The 7,845-nt window shown below is 37.7% G+C and overlaps 1 long non-coding RNA gene across 1 annotated transcript; it reads left to right on the top strand.

Annotated features, from left to right (window-relative positions):
* Positions 1 to 3,530: 3,530 nt before the first annotated feature.
* On the top strand, positions 3,531 to 7,379 carry LOC115948604. Its single transcript, XR_004082410.1, has 3 exons — positions 3,531 to 3,676; positions 5,329 to 5,431; positions 6,609 to 7,379. It is a non-coding gene; the product is annotated as an uncharacterized LOC115948604 (long non-coding RNA).
* Positions 7,380 to 7,845: the final 466 nt, after the last annotated feature.

The following is a 7,845-nucleotide window of genomic DNA, read 5'->3' as shown; positions in this document are numbered from 1 at the left end:
TGCTTGTTTCTCTTACTAGAGGAGAATTAGATAGTCCTTAGTTGCATAAAATATGTAAACCAGCAAGCAAACCTGATACAGTGAAATCCTATAGTGACCAGGCTCTGCTGCTGCAGCTGTCTGAAAAGGAAATTTTTTTACATCCAGATATTACTGAGTCATGTCCTGATCAATCCCAGCTGATTTGGCTTCACGTGAGAGCAGTGAATGAATCTCATTAGTTCTACAAAACTTGTACAGTCTTCTCAGCTTTTTGAACATAATATATGGAGTATTTGACCTTGGTAGAATAAGCCATTTCTAGAAGAAACAGCACATAACATGAATCAAAATTGTTATTGGTGGTTGTTTTTATAACAAACACCTGTCCTAGACAGACCACTCACAAAAGTGCACCCAAACTTCAGTGAAACCACCGTGAGCTCCTTCCACAGGTGTCAGTGATAAAGGGAAATAGGAAGTTGTGCAGAATGTTCTAGCCCAGGTGATCACTGCTGAATGTTCCCATATTGACCAGGAGGAAAGAAATTCGGCCAAAAGTTGCTGAGTAAAAACTGTGGCTCTGAAATGGCTCTAACAATATCTGGGGTATGACATGGTGCAATCCAAGATGCTGCAGATGTCTATGTTTTTCACAAAAAAGAGAAAACTTATTTTTTCATCCTGAAATCCTGCAATTAAATACAATTTTCTTCACATCATTGGATTTTCTTTAATTCTTGCTCATGTGCAGGCTAAAGGATTGAATCTTTACGTGTCTTTTTATTTCTATAAATAGATATTTTTGCAAATTTTGAACTGAATTATTTCAAGAATTTAATTTCTTTCAGTGGTAAAGAACTACAGTTGCAGTTCTTAGCTCATTTTTTCTTATTGCTATGTATCTAATCTCAAAATTTTCTACAATAACCCTCAGAATAGTGCCTAAATATTGTATAGCTCTCTTAGAGAAGTTCAAAGTCAATACTCCAATATAAATCCCATCTCTTTAAGTTTTAGTCTTTCTGAAGAAAACTACACATTAAGCTAAAATTTTCATCATGGTACCTACCAGGGATTTAAAACCAGCAATTATTTAAATTCTACTTTTGACCTTATCTTTGCTGTTGATTCACTGCAAAATGAATTTTCTCCTTCCCAAGTGTCACGCAAGCAGAATTTATAAATGGACATATATTTTATGATTAATTTTGAAAAATATAAGCAAAGATATGTTACTTTAACTTCATATGATCATGCATACAATGTCTAAGACATTTTGTTATTCCTGTTGACAGAAAGGAGACAAAATACTGCTCTCAATAATACAGTGTCATCTTCAGGAAAAAAAAATCATGTGTCCAAAATCTTAGTTATGCCATGAAACCCCTGTGTGTAATACAGACCTCTGGTACTGAGGATAGCATAAACATGCCTCAAAAATATGAATTATGGTCTAATTATTACTCCTGTTTGTGGTAGCTGTCCACTAAATCCAATGGAATTTGATGTCACCTGGAGAACAAAGCAATTTTTTACCTTCTTTGGGACTATGGAACTGCAAAATCACACAGCAGTGCCAAAATAATCATCATGCTTGCCAGGCCACCAGAAAGAAGGTTTTCTGGAAGAAGCAAGAGCTTTGTAAACTCTTTTTTAGTAAACTGTTTATTGAAAAAAAAAATCTATCATTAAAAGAAAAGATTGAAATAAAATCTTGTGCCAAATCTCGACTTAAGAGGCAGAAAAATGTGTCCAAAATATTGGTTTAAAATAGGAATTTTCTCATTCTCCCTGCAAATTTGCAAGGATCACTTCCTGACCAACTTTGGTGGGATTTCTCTTATTCTCCTGAGTCAGGATGATTCCCTGCTGGACAATCCCTTGAAAAACTGCACAATACATCATTTGAGGATTTAGAAAAAACTGCACAATACATAATTTTGAGGATTTAGATGTAGTGTCCATGAGCTGACATATTATAGATGTGTCTATGCTGAATTTTGCATGCCAAGGTGTAAAGATTCCTGAATCCAAGTTAAAACCGTGTGAAGTTGGGTTGACGACACTTTATAGATAATTTTACCTTTTGGAGGCCTGTCCATGAGTGTCTGAACCTGGATTTCCTGCAATGGGCTGTGCCTACAGCTCCAGAGCCAGGTTTGAGCACAGACTGGTTCTGATGTCCTGCTGGGAAGAGATCTTCCTTTGGAGCTTTTTTGTTTTTTTTTTTTTTTTTTGTCACCTGCTGCAACACTCACAGAACTCCCTTCTGCTTCCCCACAATCTGTGATATTTACATCTTGAGTGGTGCTTTGATCTCCTGAGCTGCAGGCCAGGTTGGTGATTTATATGTCATACAACAAACATGGCAGAAGTTGAACTGTGGGATCAGATTCTGGGGGCTCTGCAGTTCCACAGCAGCACAATTATCCTTCTTATTTTGTGTCTGAAGGCGAGCATGCTTGGGCTGAAACATGCTAAAAAGGATGTGTTTGTCTGGGCAGAACTCACACATTCCCATGCTCCCTCTCAACCAGATTGTGCAGTTTTGAAATAAAAACCTGGAACTTCAGGCCACCATCACCGGGGAAAATGGAAAAATCCAGCAGGAAGCTGGCCACAGAGGCAACATGAAAGTGGCTGTGGACATGGTCAAGCAAAGCAGCTTTTCCACTTCTTCAGCTGTGGTTGATATTTGGCAGCTTAGTGCTTGCAAATTGGGCTACTCCTTCCAATGCCCTTATTCAGTTGCTAGAATGTTCTTACATTGCTTTGCCAGCAGTTTAATAGCACCAGAAATGAAATGTGATAGAGTACAGGAGTTTCACACATTCTTCAGGGCAGTTTCCAGTTTTAAACCAAACTGGAGGTAATTTGCTCAGGGATCTCTGCACTAACATAGATGATGAAATACTCTAAAGATATGCTACAAACTCCAGTGTTTTGTTTACTTTTTTGTTTTTTTTTAAATTTAGGAATATCTTGTTTCTAAGCATGTAAAATCTTAGTGTTCATTCTAATAGCACCTAATTATCAGATACTTTAGCTCATGTCGAAGCTGTTCCTTCAGCCCTCTAGTGGTAAAAGGACTAGGTAAATGACTAGAACTGCAGTCAATTTTTATGTTCCATTGGCATTGCAGATTTCACCATGAAAAAAAAAATCACTAGATGATTTGCAGTTACTATATAGGACTACTCCACGGCTGGAAATTTTTCTGTTGTGTTACAAAAATATTCATTTATTTCCTCCATCCTGCCTTTCCTGTCTAAAATCTAGTTCATTTTTAGTACCAGCAGATAGATTGTTAAAAACACCCCAACAAACAGATAAAAATCCACCCAACAGCAAATGCCTTTTAAATCATGAAAGCTTTTTTTTTTTTTTAATTTTTTTTTCTTTTCTTATTTTCTTTTAATTTTTCTTCTTTTTTAAAAAAATTTTTCTGGTATATCTGTGGAGAAATTTAACAGCATTGAATACATTTCTCTTAAAAGTAGACGGAGATGCTTATATTCTTCCTACATGTTACAGGAACATCTGTTCCTCTGAATTCCAGTGCTGCTCCACGAGTTCCATGCAGAGGATCCCAAAGGGCTGGAAGCCATCTGTCATGCTGCACAGACAGAAATGCACCCACCTCTGGGGCTCAGGCACAGCTCTCTCAGTGCCCAAGGCTGCTATGCAACACTTGGTGAGTGGGATGCAATTACCCATCACAAAATTCAGCCAAGGGTTTGTGATTGCAGCACGTTATCCTGTCTTTTATTACCATGATGATTAATGGTTAATAGCATTAATCTGTCATTGCATCATTATTCCAGGATAACCATCACTTGGATTGCTTAACAGCTTTTATGCAAGAGTCAGTTTGGTCTTAGTGACAGTCAGGTCTCTGTTCACTGCATGAGAAACCTTGTGAGAAACGTAGAGATTGAAGACTGTTATGGTGGCTTTTTATTGCAAGAGTTAGAAAATCAGAAGCAGATTTTATAAGGCTGGAGTAGTCCTTCATTTCCTGTCGAACTGTCTCTTAGCATTATTTTAAAATGTATTAAGAAAAGTTTGGGGAGGAATTTCCATTGATTCAGATCACAAGTTGCACTGATCTGAACAGGGCTTAAATAAATAAATATGATTTCATCTGCTAGAACACTTAAAGACAACACTTAAATCTACTGTATGCTTTGATTTGCTAGAACGCTTAAAGAGTACCAAAAGCAGCATCAGATGCATCATTTGATCAAGAAATGATTCCTGGTGGGGGAAAACAACCCAAGAAAACTCACAATAGAGAAATAATTGTTCTTAGTACAACAGCAGACTGATGTCTGGGGTGGTGGAGCAGGTTCTGGACTCCCATGTTGGGTCTGAGACTGATATTGCAACCCAAATTTGTCACTCAGCTTTAACGTGCCTCAATTTTTTGGGGGGTTATTCTTCTTTAGGATAAATATTGATTTTCCAATAGACTAACACAAAATACAGCAAATGCTGTGCAGGAAGACTGTATGTACATGTTTTACATATGGAGTTGTTTCCTTAAGGAGAAAGACATACATATTAGAATCTATATCCACAGAAACAATTTACTAGTGGACAAATGTGTATTTTCACGTGCTAAGCCATAACTTTTCTCTGTGAAAGGATATTGAGAAAATGAGCAGAGCTTGTTGTAGCAAAAAGTAAATAAAGAGGAAGTATGTGTTGATGTTTGGGGTTAGTGGAGTCTGTAGAAAGTAATTGTCATGCTTTCCCAAGAAAGAAGTCTGAGGGAGAGACTTTCATCCATCCCGTATTTTCTTCTTTGGTTTCATTTCTTGACAAGCTGACAACCATCACACAAAGACTAAATGTAATTCATTTATTCTCTTGAATTTACTTGGAATTAGCATAAAATTATTGTCTCCAGTATGGATCAAAAGAGGAGAATATGAAATCTGTGCAGATTTCTCACGTCAAACACTTGCATCTGCATTAGATAACACTAACCCATGTCTTCAAATGACTAATACTTTAATAAACTCCCATCATTGTATTCATGATATAAAATCAGATATTAGCACAGAAACATAGAATCATAGAATCATCAAGGTTGGAAAAGACCTCTAAGGGAATTGAGTCCAGGTGTTAATGAATGCATCTGGCTCTCTGAGGCTCCTGTCCTCAGTAACCCTGCTCAGGATCTGTGAGATCTCAGTCCTCCCCTGCACGTTCCCCAATGCTTTCTTGTCAGCAAACTTAGTTTCTGCCATGTCATCAACATGCATTTTCCTTCTTCCTTATTGTGCCTCTTTTATTTTCCTTTAGAATACCGATCTTGGTAATTTTTTTTTTTAATTGTAGGGAACTTGTAGTGCTGGCATATTCATATTTCTGCCAAATGGGACCAAATGGATTCAAAAGTGATTATGAAAGGAAACGAACACACACACACACAAGAAGAAATGTAAGTCTCATTTTGTTGGAAAATAGGACTGAACCCATCAGTGTTAGATGCTGTTGTGTTGATCTCACATTTCGTTAATAGCAGAAGCTGTCTGATATTGCTGCATCTTTTGAGGGACAATGAGTGTGTCTTCTCTAAACCACAAGGTCTTACCTCTTCCATAAATACTTCAGAAGTGCTAGATACCTTCTTCGGAGAGCATGACCATAGGTTTGAAGGGAGCAATGTCCAAGTGTTCTTGTTCTTAAAGAAAAACCAAAGACTGTAAAAGATTTTAAGGGAATCAAAAGACATAAATGCTATTCTTGTTGGTATGTGGAATACTTAAGGTGTTCCTTCTCCCCCAGAAATATTAGAGCAGCACATAAATTAAGAGGACAGGAAAATATCTGCTTTATTTTAGGGCACTGCTAATGACCTCAGTGGTGGTTGCATTGAGGGAGGGAGGGAAGATGAGGATGTCACATAGACAGATTACTTCAGGCCAAAGCACTCAACCTATCCATTTTAAAATACCTGGGATCTCTAAATGTGGCTAAAAATATCAAGTTCTTGATTCAGACATCTTTTCTAAATGTCAGCATTGAGCTCAGATTTCATACACATTTCATTTTATAATCTGGTGTTTAAGTGTAAATATTTGACATCTATTTTTTCTTCTTGTTTGTTATAAATAAATCATCACAGATCTGGTAGATCAACTCACTGATTCCCCTGGAGAAAGTCTGCTGATTTTTGTGTGACTCAGTCTCTGTGTGACCAGTTTAGACATTTTTAGCTATTCCAGTGTTTCTTCTGTGGGGGAGGTGAATTTTAATTACCTGTTCTGGGCCCTGTTTCCAAGACTTGGAAGTTCAAATAGTTCAAGAGACTTGTGCTGAACCTTCATCCCTTCCCAGGCTCAAGGTTTCCTTGTCTGTCTCTTAAGCTGCTGTTTTCATCCAGAACAAGCATTTCTGTCTTTTGGTTTTCTTTCCAACAACCCTCATCTTAATAGTTGATGTCTGCTGGGCCTTTACCACAGACTATTGTTGAATTATGTCTGATTATTACAACTCATTCTGTAGCTGAGTCACTTTGTGACTCCTCTTGGACCAAAGATTTGCTGTTGCTTCCCTTTTCTACCCAAGGGACCCTCTTTTATGGGCAGTTCTTCCCTGGCTTTTTTTCTTTCCAGAGCTGGAGGAGTGACCAGCAGCAGCTCCTGTGCTGTCCCTGTGTGCTGTGGGGAGTGATCAGAATTTCCATCAGTGCTGTCTCTGTCTGCTTGGGGTGTGATCCAGGGATCCCACTCTGTTTGCCAAAGCCAAATACTAAAGTGCAGATAGAAAGCTCTGACAAGACAATGCTATTTATTCTGTTCCAGTGCTACAGAAACTTCTCAATCTATCAGAAAAAATAACAGCTGGAAGGAGGAAAGAGACAAATGCCAAAGTCTCTGCTTGGACTGTGTTCCTACCTAGGAGAGCAAGAGGCATAACTCTGCACAATATTCAGAGGAATATGCAAAGGAATAATAAGCAAAGGAATTCAGGATCTGCCTATCTGTATGGAGCTAATTTATATGTGGCCATGACATTCTACCAGCTGAGAAAGATTGCAAAGAATTTTCACATCCTCTGTGCTCTCCTTTCAGAAGTAATGCCAGTTCCTCAAAAAATTGTCTTACCATTTGTTTGTTCTGAAGCCCTGTTGAGGTATTTCTTAGATGTTAGGCCTGCTTTATCCATGAAAAATGTCCACCATGCTACAGCCAAGCAAAGATCAAGACAGACATATGAATAAATGTGTAAGAAAAGGGAGGTTGCAACCACAGATTTGTTGCTTTTGCCAGATGTCCAGAGCTCACACCCCAGGGGCTGCAGCCAGGTAATTAATGTCTGCAACACCTAAGTTGTTACAATTAATTGTTTGTTTTCTTGTTCTCTCACGTAATATTTTCCTGTATTTCCACACTGTATGTATTACTTTGTACATAATTCCAATAAAATTGCTGTTTCTATTTCAGAAAAAAGAATCCAAATTTTATTACAATGATTTGAATAGGTTTTTTTACACATCTTTTTTTTTCTCCTTATCATGATAGACTGAATTTTAGGTACTAGTTTTCCCTAGTTTTGTTTTGTTTTGATGTGTCTAGTAATTGGTCTGAGACTGCCAATTCATCCACAATTCACACCTACCATGATGTTATATATTCCTCTTTTTTTTTTTTTTTTTGGGGCTATGTTCTGGCTTCTGAAGTGCTGAACACATCATAAGAATTACAAAGGCTAGATTTAGTGCCTTTACAACAACAGGCTTAATATTTTTTGACTTTCTGTTAAGAATAATCATGTGATAATTGTGGTGTTTGTGAGGGTCCCCAGGACAAGGTGATAGAGGAGAATCTGATTCCATGTTCTCAGAAGGCT

This window comes from Geospiza fortis, unplaced genomic scaffold (assembly GCF_000277835.1).
Source record: "Geospiza fortis unplaced genomic scaffold, GeoFor_1.0 scaffold165, whole genome shotgun sequence".
Lineage (NCBI taxonomy): Eukaryota > Metazoa > Chordata > Aves > Passeriformes > Thraupidae > Geospiza > Geospiza fortis.
This window is presented reverse-complemented; position numbering and strand designations above follow the sequence as displayed.